We start from the raw sequence: 20,686 nt of genomic DNA on the forward strand, positions 1-20,686 counted from the left end.
TCTCAGGTTTTAAATTTTTAAAAGTAGAAACTTAGGCATATATGTCTTCATATATATAGGCATAAATGTAAATTATCTGTAAAAATGTTTGAAGGAAAAAGAGGTTTGGGGAAAATATTACTCAATAAAATCATGCTATAAGAAAATTAGTTAATCGAGATTTTATTGCAGAATATTCAAACCCTATTCTGGAACAATTTTATTTAATAGTTGTATTTTAACATTCTCCTTTGAAAAGTTGTCTAGAACCGAAATTGTGTTCATTAGGAATTTATTTACAACATCTATCATTATCTATCTTATCTATCTATCTATCCATCTATCTATCGATCTATCTATCTATCTTTCCATCATCTATCTAATCTGCCTATCTGCTCCTTACCTGTCTTTGCCTGTATCTCACTACCTAAACATGGTGTGTGTGCCTTCTTATCCTCTCCACTCAAATGGAGAGAAAATGTTCTTTTGTCTTGAATCTAGCATCAAAGGCTTTACTATTGTTTTTTTTTAATCTTGTTTGCATTGAAAGTATCATATTTACCTCAAAGTTTCCCCATCATTTGAATATATCTCTTGTATGTGATTCAGAGATTCTAAACTTTAATAAGACCCCAAAGCAGAAGAACAAGCATAAGTCTGCATTTCCCATCTGGATTTTCTCCATATGGCAGAGGCTTTGTTTCACATTAAAAGTCAGCTGGGGTTGGTGTATACTCAGGAGACCTGAATCTCTGGACTGTCCATGTGACAGCCAGGCCCTGAGCCTCAGCAGACTTGCAACTTCTACCCTCTGGTTTATTGTACTTACCCTAGCCAGCTAACAGGGAGGTGAAGAAGGTCAACCACCACACCAGGGAGCCAAGAGTGTCTACAACTGCCAGCATGAGAATAGCCTCCATCATCCATGTGGAATCTAAGCCCTCTCTTTTTAAAAAAAAATTTTTGTCTTTGTTTTTTTAATGTTACATTGAAAAAAATGAGGTCCCCATATACCCCCCACCCTCCTCACCCCACTCCTCCCCCCATAACAACAACCTCCTCAATCATCATGAGACATTCATTGCATTTGTTGAATACATCTCTGAGTACCGCTGCACCTCATGGCCAATGGTCCACATCATAGCCCACACTCTCCCACGTTCCATCCAGTGGGCCATGGGAGGATCTACAATGTCCGGTAACTGTCCCTGCAGCACTGCCAGGACAACTCCAAGTCCCGAAAACGCCCCCACATCACATCTCTTCCTCTCATTCCCTACCCCAAGCAGCCACCATGGCCACTTTCTCCACACCAATGCCACATTTTCTTCGAAAACTAATCACAATAGTTCATGAATAGAATATCAGTAAGTCCACTCTAATCCATATTCTATTCCTCCATCTTGTGGACCTTAGAATGGTTGTGTCCTCTCCACATCTATATCAAGAGGGGGCTTAGATTCCATGTGGATGCTGGATGCAATTCTCCTGCTTTCAGTTGTAGGCACTCTTGGCTCCCTGGTTTGGTGGTTGACCTTCTTCACCTCCATGTTAGCTGAGTGGGGCAAGTCCCATAAACCAGAGTGTAGGAATTGCAAGTATGTTGAGGCTCAGGGCCTGGCTATCTCATGGTCAGTTCAGAGATTCAGGTCCCCTTGGTACACATTAAACCCAGACCATCTACAGTTCCAGTAAAAGTAACTGGAGGGGCTTGTGGACAAAGATCACATCTGAGTCCAGCTGATTCACACAGAAACACAAACTCCAAAGAAGGGCCAACTGACATGGTGCTGAACTCCATCTGCCATGGCAAAGAACCTGTGGGTCTCTGTAGCCCTCAGAAGAACTAATACCCGGGGTTGTATCTACTTTATCTGTCTCTGGGACTCTGTTGAGGTGTTCATAAGGGCTCTGATAACCTCCCAGCTCTTTTTGGAGACTCCCCTTTTATTCAGGTCAAAAAGCATTTTTAACTGCTGGTATATTATGTAGACTGAGATATTCTGCTGATCTGAGTAGACCCTTATATTCAAGGTCATTTTCTAGTTACATCATCAGCTGGTACTTGGTAGTAATCCCTTGGTGCCAGGGAGGCTCATCCCTGGAAGTCATGTCCCACACTATGGGGAAGGCAAAGCATTTACATGCTGAGTTTGGCTATGAGACTGGCCACATTTGAGCAACACGGAGGCTCTCAGGAGGTAACTCTTTGGCACCCTGTAGCTCTAGGCCTTGTTCTTATTTCAGGTGCACAGGCTCACAAGCGTAGTCATTAGTATCAAGGGCTCATTGTTGGACCTTCCTTCTTTTTTGGTCTTTGCCGTTGCACTTGGGGGATTGTTGCTGTTCCATTAGAGAATACGATAGAGCTCCCCTGGCTAGGAACTAGGCCCTCCCTCAGTTGTTGTATTGTAACCACTATGAAAATATCCAAACATTTTTATGTACCTGGATATATGCCCTGGAGAACTCCCTGCCAACCATGTGTCCCCTGTCAATAACATCCCACATCAGTATTCCTCCCCTGCCATTGTTGAACCTCTCTGTGATCCAAAACTTCTTCATAATTGAGGCTCAATATATTGCCAGGTTCCATTAATAGTAAAATGGAATATAGTGATGAGTTTAAAGGTTAGATATAGAATACATATTAATTTAGAAAAATTAAGGTAAAAATAAATTGGGGTACCAAAAAATTAAAAAATGCAAAAGCTTTGTTTTTGATTTTTTGCCTGCCGTCACTGCAATAAGGGTCACCCTGTAAGCAAATTGGCAAGGAAACTTCTTCCATCTTTTCCTCAGTGTCTATGTCCTTTCTTTTTCTTTCTTTTTTTCCTAATTGTTAAGCTTATCTTCACAAAAGTTTTAGATCACAGTAATTCATATATACAATATATAGTACTCCCACATATCCAACATAAAACCCTTTTCCCTTCCACAGCAATAATCTTTTTACATATTCATACTATATTTACTGAAATTGATGCACAGATATTGAGACAATAACTTTCAAAATAGGTAACATTTGGGTTTACATTGTGGTTTATATTTTAGACTATACAATTTTCTAAATTTTTAGTTAGCTTATGTTTTACATTATGATTTACATTTTAGCCTATCAGCTCCTATATATTTTTGGTGTAATTTAACATGTCTTATATCCATCCTTGCATACTCTTGTGGAACGCTTTTATTGTCCACACAGTTACATTGATTCCATCCATTCAATACCTCTTTCCTCCTCCCTTTAGGGTCCACAGTGACAGTCAATCTTCATTGCTTGAAGGGCCATGTTCAGAGATACTTGCAACAGTGTTGAGGGCTTGACATGCTCAACTGCCCTAATGCATTGGGAGCCACCATTTCTCTCGAGAGATACAATTACCTCTATTTGAGAACATCAGTCCTCCTCAGGATGTGGGTATACCTTCACTCTCATTATATGGGTCTCTATCCAATGATATAACCCACTATGGCAAAATGAGCACTCACAGACTCCCTAGGAGCCTGTCCTGCATCGGATTATCCCCTTTAAGCATCTTAAATAGGTAACCCTCCTTATTAAATTTTTGAAAAAGTTTTCTCAGCATTATACTCTCAACCAAATACCTGACAATCTCCTATGTTCGTATGTTCCTCTGCCCTCCCCCCAATTTCTTGGGTAATATTACCCATCCTCCCATCCCTAGTTCCCCTCAAGCCCACAAAGCCCTATCCAAAGGTAACCCTATTCCCCCATTTTATCCCTTTCTTGTACAAATACTTACCTCCAGCTTATTATAGATTTCACCCATGTAGGTGTCAGCTTACATCCTCCCTCTAACCCCCAATTTCCTTTAAGTCTATCATCTAGTCTCTAGCTCTCTGAGGCAGCTTGGTTTACTTATTTCATATCATTGAGGTCATGTAGTATTTGTCCTTCAATGCCTGGGTTGCTTTGCTCAACATAAGGTTCTCAAGAGTCATCCATGTTATCACATGTGTTTGTACTGTATTCATCCTTAAAGGTGAGTAGTATTCCATTGTATGGATATACCACATTTTATTTATCCATTCATCTGACGATGGGTATTTGGGTTGATTCCAACTTTGGCAAGAGTGAACTGTGCTGCTGTTAACGTGAGTGTGCATATATCAGTTGGTGCCCTTGTTTTCAGTTCTACTGGGTATATACCCAGCAGTGGAATTGCTGGGTCTTATGGCAAATTTATAGCTAGTTTTCTGAGAAACTGCCAAACTGTCCTCCAGGATGGCTGGATCCGTCTGCATTCTCACCAGTAGTGGATGAGTGTTCCCGTTCCTCCACATCCTCTCCAGCATTTGTAGTCTTCTGTTTTTTTCATAGCTGCCAATCTTATGGGAGTAAGATGGTATCTCATTGTAGTTTTGATTTGCATTTCCCTTATAGCTAGAGATTTGGAGCATTTTTTCATGTGCTTTTAAGCCATTTGTGTTTATACTTTGGAGAAGTGTCTGTTTAAATCTTTTTCCCATTTTTTAAATGGATTGTTCGGCTTTTTATTTTTGAGATATAGAAGTTCTTTATATATGCAGGTTATAAGTCTCCTATCAGATATGTGGTTACCAAATCTTTTCTCCCATTGTGTAGACTCTCTTTTCACCTTATTGAGAAACTCCTTTGAGGTGCAGAAGGCTTTAATTTTGAGGAAGTCCCATTTATCTATTTGTCCTTTGGTGCTCGTGCTTTTGGTGTGAAGCCATTTCCTATCACAAGGTCCTGTAGATGCTTCCCTACACTGCTTTCCAAGTCTTTATGGTCTTGGCTCTTATATTTACATCTTTGATCCATCTTGAGTTGATTTTTGTATAAGGTGTGAGTTAGTAATCCTCTTTCATTCTTTTACATATGGATATCCAGTTCTCCAGGCACCATTTGTTGAATAGGCCATTCTCTCCCAGTTGGGAGGGTTTGGTGGTTTATCGAATATTATATGACAGTATATATGAGGATCTATATCAGAACTCTCAATTTGGTTCCATTGGTCTGTGTGTCTCTCCTTGTGCCAATACCATGCTGTTTTCACTACTGTAGCTTTGTATTTTGCTTTGAAGTCAGGTAGTGTGATTCCTCCAATTTCGTTTTTCTTTTTCAATATGTCTTTGGCTATTTGGGGCTTCTTTCCTTTCCAAATAAATTTCATAGCTAGTTTTTCTTGTTCCTTGAAGAATGCTGTGTTGATTTTTATTGGGATTGCATTGAATGTGTAGCTCAGTTTTGGTAGGATAGACATTGTAATAATATTTAGTCTTCTTATCCATGAACAGGGAATATTCTTCCATTTATTTAGGTCTTCTTTGATTTCTTTGTACAGTCTTGTGTAGTTCTCAGTGTATAAGTTTTTACATCTTTAGTTAAATTTATTCCCAGATATTTGATTTTTTTATTGACTGTTGTAAATGGTATTTGTTTCTTGATTTCCTCTTGAGCTTGCTCATTATTGGTGTACAGAAATGCTACTGATTTTTGCACATTGATCTTATAACCTGCGACTTTACTAAACTCATTTATGAGTTCTAGAAGCTTTGTTGTAGGCCTCTCAGTGTTTTCTATGTATAGGATCAGGTCATCTGCAAATAATGAAATTTTGACTTCTTCCTTTCCTATTTGAATACCTTTTATATCTGGTTCTTGCCTCAGTGCTCAAGCAAGTACTTCTAAGACAATGTTAAATAAAAGGGGTGATAGTGGGCACCTTGTCTTGTTCCTGATCACAGAGGGAAAGATTTTAGGATTTCACCATTGTAAATGATGTTGGCTTGGGTTTTTCATATATACTCTTTATCATGTTCAGAAAATTTCCTTTTATTCCAATCTTTTGCAGTGTTTTTATCAGGAAAGGGTGCAGTATTTTGTCAAATGCTTTTTTTGCATCTATAGATAGAATCATGTGATTTTTTTCCTTCAATCTATTTATATGGTGTATTACATGGATTGATTTTCTTATGTTGAACCATCCTTGCATACCCAGAATGAATCCCACTTGGTCATGGCATATAATTCATTTAATGTGTTGTTGAATATGGTTAGCAAGTATTTTTTTGAGGATTTTTGTGTCTAGGTTCATTAGAGAAATTGGTCTGTAATTTTCCTTTCTTTTGGTGTCTTTGTTTGGCTTTGGTACTAGGGTAATGTTGGCATCATAGAATGAGTTAGGTAGTGTTCCTTCAGTTTCGATTTTTTGGAAGAGTTTCAATTAAATTGGTGTTAGTTCTTTCTGGAATGTTTTGTAGAATTCACCTGTGAAGCCATCTGACCCTGGGCTCTTCTTAGTTGGGAGGTTTTTAATGACTGATTCTATCTCTTTACTTGTGATTGGTTTCTTGAGATTGTTAATTTCTTCTTTCATCAATACAGGCTGTGTATGTGTTTCTAGGAATTTGTCCATTTCCTATGAGTTACTATTTTTTTTGGAATATAATTTTTCAAAGTATCCTCTTATGATAGTCTTTATTTCTGTGGGGTCAGTGGTGATATCTCCTTTCTCATTGATTATTTTGTGTATTTGTATCTTCTCTCTTTTTTTCTTTGTTAGCCTAGCTAAGGGTTTGTCAATTTTATTGATCTTCTCGAAGAACCAGCTCTTGGTTCGTTGTTTATCTTTTCAAGTGCTTTCTTATTTTCTATTTCATTTAGGTCTGCTCTAATCTTTGTTATTTCTTTCTTTCTTCTTCCTGTTGGGTTTCCTTGTTGTTTTTTTACTAATTCCTCCAAATGTGCAGTTAGTTCTTCAATTTTTGCTCTTTCTTCTTTTTTGATGTATGAACTTATGGCTATAAATTTCCCTCTCAGTACTGCTTTTGCTGTGTCCCATAAATTTTGGTATGTTGTGTTATCATTTTCATTAGTTTCAAGTTAGTTACTAATTTCTTTGAGATTTCCTCTTTGACCCACTGGTTTTTTAAGAGTGTGCTGTTTAATTTCCATATCTTGGTGTGAAATCTGAGCCTCTGGCCCTTGCAGATTTACAGCTTCACTCCACTGTGGTCAGAGATATTATTTTTTATGATTTTGATCTTTCTGAAGTCATTAAGCCTTTCTTTGTGGCCTAACATATAGTCTATCCTGGAGAATGATCCATGTGCACTTGAGAAAAATGTATATCCTGCTGTATTCTGGTGTAATGATCTGTATATGTCTATTAGGTCCAGCTCCTCTAATACACTATTCAAAGTTTTTGTTTCTTTATTGATTCTCTTTTGAGATGTTCTGTCCAAAGTTGATAGTGGTGTATTAAAGTCTCCCACTATAATTGTTGAAGCATCTATTCTTTCACTTAGTTTTTCCAGTGTTTGCTCATGTATTTGGAGGTGCCCTTGTTAGGAGCATAAATATTTATGACTCTTTGTTCTTCTTGAAAGATTACCCCTTTCACTAATATGTAGCATCCATCTTTGTCTCTCACAATCATTTCGCATTTAAAATCTATTTTATCTGATATTAATATAGTTACAGCAGTCTTTTTTTTTTTTTTTTTTGGTTATTGTTTGCTTGTAAGATTGTTTTCCAGCCATTCACTTTCAACCTCCTTGAATCCTTGGGCCTAAGGTGTGTTTCTTGTAGACAGCATATAGATGGGTCATATTTCCTTATCCAATCTTCCAGTCTGCATCTTTTGACAGGAAAGTTTAATCCATTGACATTCAGTATTATTACTTTCAAGGAATTATTTATGTTAGCCATATTTTGTTTGGACTTGTGTTTGTCATATTTTGTTTATTTCCTTCTCTTTTTGTCTTTTTTTGTTGCTCTTACATTCTCCTCCAACTCTGCCTATCCTGTTTTTTTTTCTTTCTTCCTGCAGAACTCCCTTTAGTATTTCTTGAAGAACAGGGTTCTTGTTGGAATATTCTTTTAATTTCTGTTTATCTGTGAATATTTTGAACTCTCCATCATTTTTGAATGCTAGCTTAGCTTGGTAGAGTATTCTTGGTTGGAAATTTTTTTCTTTTAGTACCTTGACTATATCATACCACTAGCTTCTTGCCTCCATGTTTTCAGATGAGAAATCAGCACTTAATCTTATGGAGCCTCCCTTGTATGTGATGGTTCTCTTTTCTCTTGCTGCTTTTAGAATTTTCTCTTTGTCTTGAGCATTGGATAATTTGACAAGTATATGTCTTGGGGTAGGCCTGTTGGGATTTATGGTGTTTGAGGTGTGTTGTGCTCCTTGGACCTGTACATCTATCTCTCTGAGTAGATTTGGGAAGTTTTCAGCCATTATTTCCTCCAACACCCCTTCTATCCCCTTTCCCTTCTCTTCTCCTTCTGGAATGCCTACAATACATATGTTTGTGCGTTTTGCATTGTTATTCAGGTCCCTAAGTCCCAGTTGGATTTTTTCTATCTTTTTATCTATAGTTCTACTATCTGTTTGATTTCAGATGTACTGTCTTCCACGTTGCTAATTCTCTCCTCTGCTTCTTCTGATCTGCTGCTTTTTGCTGAGAGTGTGCTTTTGATTTCTTAAACTGTGGTGTTCATCTCCATCATATCTGTTATCTTTTTGTGTATGTCTGCAATTTCCTCTCCAAGTGTTTTCTTCATATTGTTAATCGCTTCCTTTACTTCATTAAGTTGGTCTCTAATATATGTTTTGAGATCTTTAATTACTCATCTGATGTTCTGCTCCTCTTCCTGGTATTTAGTTTGTTCATTGGATTCGGCCATGTTTTCCTGATTATTGGTTTGGTTTGTAGTTTTTGTTTTGTTTTGTTTTGTTTTGTTTTTGCTGTCTGGTCATCATTTTATCTTGATGGGTTTAATCAGTTCCTTAGCTTCTTTGTCTAGTCTTGGGGATTAATTAGTTGTTGTTTGTGTATAAGTGTTATGTCTTCACTTTGTCACTTTGTTCTTCTTACTCTATTTTCTTGTTGCTGGCTAAGTTCACTTTGAAGGAAAATATTAGGGCCAGGGAAAGCAAAATCGGTAAGAAGAGAAAATATATAAAGTAGTATTGGTAATAAAAGTTAAAAGAGCAAAAATGTGAGATCTAGGAGAATGGATATTAGACTCATGTAAGTTGTGTAGAGTTATAGCAGTAAGTAGAATACCTATAATGAGACAGTCAACTGAATATGGGGAGGAATATAGTATGAATTAAAAGGCCAATGTTTTCATGAGAGAGGGAAAGAGAAAAGAAAGACAATACTATCAAGTGGATAAAAGACAGAAAACAGAACAAAGGTATTAGAAATAAAAAGTCAGTCAATTTGGTGGCCAAAGAAAGGGAGGTGGAATGTAACAGAAACAGTAGATGAGGCAGGATAGAAAGATGTAGGGGAAAGGGGATAGTGTAGGTGGCCAAAATCAATACACACAGAAAAGAGGAAATGGAGGATGAGAAAACACAGTACATGTGAAGTACTCCCTGCAGCACCTATTATATAAGGAAAATAAAATAAAAAAAGAGAGAAAAGAAAATAAAAGAGAAGAGAGAAAGGGGAGTAAAGAAAAGGGGAGGAAACATGCAAGAAAAAGAAAAAGAGGAAAAAAAAAAACTAAATAAATGAGAAAGGACCTTGGGGGATAAAACAGGAGAAAAGACCAGGAGACAATGCAATATTAGCAACCATGACACAACAAACAAACAAACAAACAAACAGAAAAGAACCAATGTTTCAAGCTAGGAATCCTCTTTGCAGTTAAATAATATGCTTAGGGATCTGACCTTCCCCCTTTCTCCCTTCCTCACTTCTCTCTTTCCCAGGGCAGCAGGAAAGCTACTTGAGATATCCGGTAGGAGATTCAAGTGGGTCCTTGTGGAACCAACTCAATACAGAAGACAATGACTCTTTATTTCCAGTATGAGAGCACCTTCACCTCACCAGAACCCCCAAATATGCTATTGGAAGTTTGGATAGCACCTCCTACAGTCCCTCCCCCTTAGGTGTGCTAGGGGAGGTCTAATTGATATTCCAACTTCATCTTCTCCCATACCAAGTTTCCTATCTCAGGACGTTTAGGTAAGTTGGGCTTTCTCAGCAGATTTGCCTCTCCTTTCTTCCCAGACTCTCCCTAAGTCAGCTGGTACACTCCTCCAAGCTCAAGGAGAGAGAAAAAACAACAACAACAAAAAACGCGGAAGGCTAGGGTAATCAAGGACCTCAGATGTACCTCAGGGCATGGTAGATTTGGGGATGGGAAGTCCGTGATATTGCAGACTCAAGGTGTGTGAGTCTTTGGAGCGTGGGCCCCCAGGGTTTAGGGGACACAGACCTGGGAATCACGCATCCGGTTAACACGGGACCTGGGGACACCGCAGCACAACAAAGCCTTCAGGAATCACCGCAGCCAGGCCGCCAGCCCCAGGGGAAGTGTCCCGCCCACAACCTCCAATCTCCGTGCAAGAGACCCAAAATTCTACCTCTTGCAAGAATCTCCACTGTCACTGTCCCACCACATTGACATCCAGACACCTCCTGCCCTGCAAACACCTGAAGCAGCCCCATCCAGCAGGACTCCGACCCTACTCAACCACTTCTTTGCAGGAGAGATTATGAGGTGCACTCACTCAGATGCCATCTTGCCGCCCATCTAAGCCCCCTCTTGATATAGAACAGGAGTGGACATAACCATCCCAGGGTCCACAGGATCAAGGAATAGTATATGTATTAGAGTGCACTTACTGATATTCTACTATGGAACTATTGTGATTAGTAATGGAAGAAATTGTATCATTGATGTGGAGAAAGTAGCCACAGTAGCTGCCTAGGGTAGGGAGAGGGAAGAAGAGATATGATGTGGAGGCAATTTCAGGACTTGGAGTTGTCCTGGGTAGTACAGCAGGGACAAATGCTGGACATTGTAGGTCCTGCCATGGCCCACTGGGTGCACTGGGGCAGAGTGTAAACTACAATGTAAAGCATTATCCATGTGGTGCAGCAGTGCTCAAAAATGTATTCACCAAATGCAATGAAAGTGCCATAATGATGAAAGAGGTTGTTGATGTGGGAGGAGTGGGGTGAGGGGTAGAGGGGGTATATGGGTACCTCATATTTTTAATGTAACATTTAAAAAGAAAAATAAAGAAGGAAAAAAAAGTCATTTAGGAAAGGAATGTCTTTGAAAAACAAGCATGCCAGGGGAAATCTGACCTGTGGGTATATACATGTATGTGTAGAAGTAGTTTTCTGTTGGAAGAAAAACAATATTATTTCTTATGTACCAGGCATAATGGTAGGATTTTATAGGAAATAATCTAATGAATTCTTACTGTGAGGTAACTGCAAGACTCTTTATTTTCATCATTAGGATACTAAGTTTGCTCTAGATCATCCAGTTAGTAATTTGAATTTGAATCTAAGTTTGTTTATGTCATTGTACCCACTTCTATTTACAGCAAAAAATTAAAATAAAATTCACCAAATGCTCAGACAATTCATATTAATCTATTGAAAAGGAAAAGGTGCAATTATTTTTCAAATACATTATTAAAAACCATGTACCAGTGTTCAGTTAGTTGCATATTTTTCTCTTCTATTATGTGATGGTTCTTTTTATTTTGAAAATTGCTTTTGTTTCTTCAGTTTTATAATGAATCCTGTGGAATGTGTTCCTATTGTAGGTTTTATATTTCCATCTACTCTTTAACATGTTTACACACATTTAGTTCTTTACCTTGTTCATTAGCTTGAGATGAAAAGGAAAAGATTGTTCAAACAGGTACCAGTAAATTAATACAAACAAAGTTAATATTATTCCTTAATTTGTTCACAAGTGTCTACCTCTGGATTTAGATTAGCTTAGAAGGAAGGCAAATTGGAAATGTTGATCAGTCCTTGTCAGTTAAAGCTGAAAAATAGAAGTTGTACCTGTCAGTAAGGAGGCTTAGCTTACATTTAGTTCAAGAAAGAGTGAGATACATTCTTTCTGAATTAAATGCAATAGCATAGAGGTAGCAGTTTGATATGGTTATGAATTCCAAAAATAGATATTGGATTATATTTGTAATCTGATCTGTACCTGGACTTGATTGAGTTATGATTAGTGCTTTAATTGGGCATGACATTAGGGCATTGAGTCCCCACCCCTTGGTGGGTGGGGATTCACAGATAAAAGACATGGCAAAGGACAGAGTTGCAGGTTTCTGATACTGGAGTTTTGATGTTGGAGTTTGATGCTGAAGTCTTAAGCTGGAGCCCCGGGGAAAGAGACAGAAATATTCGTCTGATAGTCTACAGCTGACCTTGTGGAGAGAGGCAAAGCCTAAAGAGCCTCATAGTCTACAGCTGACCTTGTGGAAGAAACAGGGGAGCTGAGCCCAGAGGAACCCAGAAAGCCTGAACCCTCACAAATGTCAGCAGCCATCTTGCTCCAAGTAGACTTTGGTGAGGGAAGTTAACTTATGATTTTTGGCCTGGTATCTGTAAGCTCCTACCCCAAATAAATACCCTTTATAAAAACCAACCAATTTCCAGTATTTTGCACCCTTTGACTAACTAATACAATGGACTTTTTATATTCCAGATTCTTTGTGTACCATAGACTATGAATATAATTCCCTAGAAATTTTCTAGTCAATGGGTTTGAAAAATCAGTGCATTACACCTTAGAGATGAGCAAACATTAAACTTAGTGAAGGTATATATACAATGCACTGAAAAATTAAATGGCCTAGTACTGGAAAAATCTGGATCACAGAATAAGACAAGTTAAACCACTTGCTGTCTTCAAAGATAGCAACACATTGTTGCTGTATCTTCCCTACTCTATACTCATACAACTCTTTATTCCTATTGCTTTTTACCATTTATAAGATGACATTATAGCCAGTTGTGTCATTTTTCAACAGACTTTGAACTCACAAAGAGTTATGATCAAGTTATTAGTTATTATTTTTAATTTTCTTTTTTTCCCTACCCATGTCTTTAACTGAGAATCAGTTGAGTATCTATCATATATTACAGGATGTTGATATACTTATATGCCCACTGAATGGATGGGTGAATCACAGATTGAATAAATGAATCTAATCACTTGTATTGTTTAATGTCATAGTTATTAGGAACACAATGGATATTTTGAAGATAATACTAGTGCTTTCTGCATTAAAATCTTCTTAGTTTGGAGAGTAAAACTTAGGGAAAGTGGCTCATTTAGTTTGATAATCTGCTTAAAACATACACTATGAATTGCGTTGACTTAAACAATTAGAATTTATTAGTTTACAAGCTTAGGATTTTGAAGCTGAGGAAAAATGTCCAAATCAAGGCCATGCTTTCTTCCCAAAGACCAGCTGCTAGTGATCCTAGAATCCTCTGTTAAATGGCAAGGCACATGGCATTATCTGCAGGTCTCTCTCTTCTCTTCTGGGAATTTGTTGCTTTCAGCTTCTTGCTTCCATGTCATTCTCTCTCTCTCTCTCTCTCTCTCTCTCTCTCTCTCTCTCTCTCTCTCTCTCTCTCTCTCTCTCTCTCTCTCTCTCTCTCTCTCTCTCTCTCTCTCTCTTTCTCTCTCTCTCTCTCTATATATATATATATGTATCCTGTTTATATATATATATGTATATATATATGTGTGTGTGTATATATATATATATATATATATATATATGTATCCTGTTTATAAAGGAATCCAGTAAGAAGATTAAGACCCACCTTGAACCACACCTTAACCTCATCAAAAATCCCTACTTAAAATAAGTTTAAACCCACAGGAATGGGTTAAATTTAAGAACATGATTTTCTGGGATACATCAGTTCTAGACCACCACAGTGACATTAGAAAGTATGCAAAAGACAGGGAGATACTCTGTATTCCTGAGCCCAAAATTTTATGGTGTCAAAATTTCCATGTCTAGTTTGTTGGTGGATCCACCCAGGAATGGAATCAGCTATGGGAAATTCAACTATTTTATGGATGTCACCAAGGGTAAATTCATTGTTACCAAGGGAAAGTACTCATCTTCTGTCTCTCTTCCAAGAGGATCTCCATTCTCATCAGGCGCGACAAGCAGCTTGGAGCATCCTTTATCAGTTAGGTCATTCCAATGATGTATATCACGATACGGGTTCCTACCATACACCTCAATGTATTTAACATACATGATGCCTTTTTACGTCACCAATTGTTTCCAAAGGTCCCTTTCCCACACTGGGAATTCTTTGATTCTCCAGTTACATTCCCTCCATGAACTTGAATAGACTGCTACGTTGTTGGAGATGGCCCATTAGTCAGTAAACAGATATACAGACTTGAGTCAGAGTGTTCTGGAGCTAAGAGGACCAATTGCAGTTCAGTTCATTGGCAACTTTTTCCAGTGCCGGAGGTGGTATATAGTCTGTCTGAGACATGGGAACCAGTGGTTGCTGCCCAATGGATGCTGGATAGCCTCAGCTTGCCCGATCCATCAGTGAAACAATGTTAAGCATCTGGTGGGGCATCCTTGAGTCAGAGATCCCAGGATGTCAATGCAGGTAGGGAAGAGCCTTCATCTGGTGTTGCAACAGTATAATTATAGAATGGGTATTCTATTACCTGCTCATGCAAGAATGTTACTTTCTGAGGGTCCTAGGTGAGAGCAACCCTAAATGTATCATTTCCATTTGATGATACTCTGTGGTTAGGCACTACTTGAGTAAGCATTCTTATTACCCAGAACCCAGGACATGTTGGGGATTTTTGAAGGGGGAGAGGCACTGGTCTGCTTCTAGAAACTTCTTGGTCCAAACACCTAAGTGTCTGCAAATTTTTGTTGCTCCCTCCTTCTGCTAAAGGGAACAGACAGCATGGATCCAGATGACAGAAACCTGTAGTTAGAATGGAGATCCAGGCTTTAAAGGTCCTAAAGACAGAGCAACTTAAACAGCTACTTTTACCTCTTGCATGTACTCCCTTCCTCCTGGAACCCATGTATTGGGTAACTGAAACTTTCTGCAAAGGACTGCTTTAATACTTACATAGTTCAAAGGGTCTAAAAGAGCAAGGGAAGCAGTCCCATCATGGCCTGTCTCCTGCTGAGGCCAGCTGCTCAGATAAGTGTTGGTGGGTGGTAGCTCCCCATGCCCCATTTTGCATTATAGAGGAGAGACAAATCTGTGTTACCCAATGGTAGGATAGTTATATGACTCAGGGGGAGGGGTGTCTGCCATTGAGAGTTCCCACCCTGATAAGCAGCTAGAACTCCTTGTTCCCAGATTCCAGATTTGAGGTATAGTCATGCTGTTCCATTAGACCTAACTTGTTCCCCAGCTGAGGAATGGAAACATGTCAAAACTACTGCACACAACAGAAAAGGAGGCAAGGGTAGGAAAGGGATGGGAGATGGCTGTTAGGAGAGTCTATGACTTTCCCAGTGTAGTTGGACAGGAAAACATTTTATAATATACACAAGTCAAAACTGCCATCACTACTTTTTTTTTTTTGACATTTTAGAGCATACAAGTTCAAAAATTGTGCACAGCTATGGTTTTCATCTTACACCTTCTTCTTATGAGAATACATTGATTTTTCTTTGGGATCCATCCTCTGAAATATCTCTCCACTCTCTCCCAGGCCTCATATATTGTAGGAAGGGCACAGGACCAAGACTGATTCAGTGAAGTTCAATCTTTGACCTTTTTCCCCAAATCCATTAGGTAACAGAAGCTTTCTTTCATTTGGACTAGAAGCTGGTAGGTTGCATGCCTGGGAGTTTGGTGAGTGCATCATGTACAGATACTACATAGTAATTAAGTTAACTTGGAAATTTAAAAATGAAAAGACACTGACTCTTAATGATACATTTCAGTAACTGGATTCAGCTATGCTTGTCAGTAAATCCTGACATTTTAAGGCCAATTAGATTTGTATTTCTTTGACTTGTAGTGATATGAATCCTAAGTATTATAGGAACACTTATCAAAATTTCAAATATAAATTCCTATAGACATAACATTTTCTTCTTTTTCTCATAGTATTCCTGAATACGACATCCAAATTCTCAATATTTAGCTTAGTTTAATTCCCTCAAATCCCTTTAAATGGATTGTGAGAACCTTTCCTGATGGATTTTGTTTGATATGGTAATTTTTCCAAGAATATTTGTTTTCAGTAATCTTGTAGATCAGATTATTGGGATTTCTGTAACAGTGGTGAAGTGGTAAGCTTTGATGACTTTAGGTCAGTTAAGTACTAATAGGCAAGCAGGAAATATGCTAGAAAACTGAATTCCTCTAATCAAGTAGACAAGGTTACCTCCCACTGTCCTCAGGCCTATTCTTGAAAAAGAAGACAGTATATCCCCTCTGTCCACATAAATTGAGAACAGTTTGCCCAACAAACTACCCTTGCATCAGCAAGTTAGGACTGTCTCTTGGGGAGGAATAAACGGTCAGGACTTCTATCCAGCCTTTGTTTGATAGGAATCTCATGCAAAAGTCAATTTTGCCCCCAGGCTGCAAATTTGAAAGCCTGTTAAGCACTTATAACAAAGGCTCCGTTTCTCTAAACACCTTAAATGTTCAGGAGCATTTGAAATTTCTCCCAGTGCACACCTGTAAACTTATTTTGATGAATGGCTCATTCAGACAGGAAAGTAGAAGGCACATGAAGATTGGAAATTTTCATTAGAGTCTTTACTTATTCTTACATAGAGAATTGAATTTGGATTAGATTCATCTACAGACAACAGAGAAATTAACATCAGAGGGAACCTACATAGATTAGGCTGTAGAAACAAACAAACAACAAAAAAAAGCAAAAAGGCATAAATGACATAATTCATAAAGCAAGGTGATAGAATGATAGAATGAAGAGCAAGGATATCTGTCTTTACAGTAAGAGTTATCCTTTTAATACACAACCTCCCAGATAAGATTGAAACTTAAAATCAGCTATATGCTTCTTCTAAAAAGATACACTTAACAGGGAAATGGACTTGGTCCAGTGGTTAGGGCATCCGTCTGCCACATGGGAGGTCCGCGGTTCAAACCCCAGGCCTCTTTGGCCCATGTGGAGCTGGCCCATGCACAGTGCTGAGGTGCGCAAGGAGTGCCACCACACACAGGGGTGTCCCCCGCGTAGGGGAGCTCCATGCGTAATGAGTGCGCCCGTAAGGAGAGCTGCCCAGCGCAAAAGAAAGTGCAGCCTGCCCAGGAATGGCACCACCCACACTTCCCATGCCACTGACAACAACAGAAGCAGACAAAGAAACAAGACGCAGGAAATAGACATAGAGAACAGACTCCCGGGAGAGGGGGGGAATTAAATAAATAAATAAATCTTAAAAAAAAAATCACTTAAAAAAAAAAAAGGATACACTTAACAAAGTGTCACAGAAATTAAAAAGGACAATCTAAAACACATTAAACAAAATCAAGTTAGGAGATGGGAACTTAAATAATAATTCCATACAAAGTAGAATTCAAGGCAAAAAGCATTAAAGAAACAAAAAAAAATAGCTAGTGTTTTATATCCATATAATGTATATTACACAATAAAAATAACACTGTCATAAGTCTTTTTGTGTCATATACCATATCATCACTATGCCATGATTTAATTTTAAAGCAAAAACTGAAATAAAATGAGGAATATAGAAAAACTAATAGTAGTAAGAGACAAGTACATAAGTCTTAGTAGTGATGCATCAAGTTGGTTAAAAAGTATGTATAGCAAGCTGTTTTCCAAATGCAAGTAGTATATGGATCTATTTAAAGGAAAAAATCTTAAGTCCCTGTTTGCTCATTTTATTTTTATTACAGTATTATGTAAATATATAGATACAAAAAGCCAGATGCAAATTTCTTATGCCCACACCACAATATAAAACAAAACAAAATTAAAACTAAATATAAACAACATAATAAAAAAATCAATAAAATTCAAATTTCAGCCACATCTGAGTTTAATAGTAGCAACAATTACTTGCATATTTTATGTTTGATTCATTATAGAGTCCTTTGATTTTGAATAAACTGGCCCATCATTTTTATTATTATTTCTGTTATAGGATAGTCAGTAGAACACAGTGATCAAGTGTGTGAACTGTGAAATCAGTCTGAGTTTATATGCTGCTCTACTACTTAGTAGACAATCTTGAATGTCACTTAACCTCCCTGTCCCTCAGTTTCCTGTCTGTGAAATGGGGATAATGATCTTACCTACTGTTTTAGTTTGCTGAGGGCTGCCAATGAAAAATATCAGAAATGGTTTGGCTTTTATAATGGGAACACATTAAGTTAAAAGCTTACAGTTCTAAGGCTGTGAAAATGTCCAAATCAAGACATTATGTGAGATGCTATCTCACCAAAGATTGGCTGCTCGTGGTACTGGACTCCTGCCACGTGGCAAGGCAAAATGGTGGTTAGCCTCTGCCTTCTCCAGGCTCATTTCCTTCCTAAACTCAGCTATGGTCAATCAGGCATATGACTGTCTCTCTCCAGGTCTGTCTCTTCAGCTTTGGGCTGTTCTGCTGATTCCAGCCTCCCACTTCTCTCTCAGGCTCTTGGGGTTTCTCTACCTTTCTGTGGCTACAGGATGTCCTGGAGTTCTCTCTCACATGGCAGGGTAAAAATAGTAGTACTCTTTCTCTGTGTGTCTCTGCATAATTCTCCCTTTTATATACAACTCCAGCAAGAGTGCTAAGACTCTATCTGGGTACTCTAAATACTACTCTCAGTACTCCAATCAAAGGCCCCCAACTGAATTCAATCCAAGCAGAGTCCCACCCCACAAGACCATAAATGTTTTGAAGATTCACAAAAAGCTTTAGACTGTCAAACCTACTTCAGAGAACTTTTTGCAAATGCTGTACTTCAAAAGTTCCTGGCATATAGTAAATAGCAGCGTGGGGGACTGAACTATGCACTCCCCTGAAGGCATATTCTTAATTTTACTTGCATTCATTGGAAGTATGAACTCACGTATAAATAGGACTTTTCTTTTAATTTAAAAATTTTTAAAAATTTATTATTTTTATTCATCTTTTTTAAAAAGACACATAGATAACAAAATATCTTACATTAAAGAATATAAGAAGTTCCCATGTACCCCACACCCTACCCCACTCCACTCCTCCCACATCAACAACTTCTTTCATTATTGTGGCACATTCATTGCATTTGGTGAATACATTTTGGGGCACTGTTACATTGCATGGATTATAGTTTACATTGTAGTTTACACTCTCCCCCAGTCCATTCAGTGGGTTGTGGCAGGATATATAATGTCCTGCATCTGTCCCTGCAATATCATTGAAGACAACTCCAAGTCCCAAAAATGCCCCCACCTCACACCTCTTCTTCCCTCTCCCTGCCCTCAGAAACACCTGTGACCACTGTTTCCACACCGATGATACAATTTCCTCCATTGCTAGAATCACAATACTTCTATAGTAGAATACCAGTAAGTCCACTTTAATCCATATTTTATTCCTCCATCCTGTGGACCTTGGGATGGTGATGTCCACTCCACCTCTAAATCAAGATCCCACATGGCTGATGTATATGATTCTCCTGCTTGCAGTTGTAGAGACTCTCAGTTCCCTGGCGTGGTGGTTGACCATCTTCACCTCCCTGTTAGCTCACCTGGGTAAGTTTAATGAACTAGAGAGTAGGAGTTGCAACTCTGCTAAGCCTAGTGCCCAGCTGGCACATGGACAGTCCAGAGATTCAAGTCTTCTGAGTATATACAAATCCCAGTGAATAGGAACTTTTGAGGATGTTATTTTTAGTTAAGGTGTGGCCAACTGCATTGAGGTGGGTCCTAACCTTATTACAGGAGGCCTTGCAAAAGAAGAAACCAGAAGTCAGTCAGAGGAATCCATAGGGTGGAGCCAGAATCCAAAGGTCAGTGGAAACCTGAAAGGCAGATCTAATAAGAGAGATGACCATGTGCTGGGAAGCAGAGATAAAATCCAAGGAACCACACAATTGCCACAGGGCAGTGCCAGAAGGCTACAGCCATTGAAGAGAAAGCACTGCATTGCTGATGCATTTATTTTGGACTCTGTCATCTGAATCAGTGAGGCCAAAAATTCCCATTGGCTAAATCACTCCATCAGGTGGTATTTTTCATAACAGCTTGGCAAAAGACAACACGTATGCTCATTTTTAATATAAATGTATTTGTATTTACTTTTGTATTTTTGTGAGTCAATTATTTGAAATATTTTTATATAAATACAGTTTTTATGTATAAAATAAAATGTATTTCTTCAAGGCATAGTCTTGTTTACTAAGGTATATTCAACTAAAGGACTTTGCCAAATTTGTGAATACAGTTTAACAATCAAAACACTGGACTTGAAAGAAATGCCCTCCTTGCTGCAGACCAATATAGAATGTATTGCTGGACTGTGGTGTGCATATATTATAATCATTTCCTCTATTAAGGATATCTCCATAAAACATTTCACAAATGCAAGTTTTGGGGTGAAGTTAAAGAACCTACAACAAAAAATATTTTCCAACTGATTTTTTTTTTTAATGAATAAGACCTTAATAGAAATACACAGAAGTTCCATTAATTTATACAGCACTCATGCATTGACTGTTAATTTTAATTTTATTTTGGTACTATACTAGGAACATTGATGAAAAGATAGATTGAGCCTAAAATAAGTTTTCAAAGTTTGAGTGATTTGGAAAGAGTAATACTTTGAAAATAAAACAAAAGAGGTAGAAAACAATGAAAGCAGTCATTTCTGCTTTAAAATGCAGTGTAAAAATTGTGTGAATGATTGACTTGGGTTAATGGATGAATTGT

The sequence above is a fragment of the Dasypus novemcinctus genome, chromosome 3, assembly GCF_030445035.2.
Source record: "Dasypus novemcinctus isolate mDasNov1 chromosome 3, mDasNov1.1.hap2, whole genome shotgun sequence".
NCBI classification, from domain to species: domain Eukaryota; kingdom Metazoa; phylum Chordata; class Mammalia; order Cingulata; family Dasypodidae; genus Dasypus; species Dasypus novemcinctus.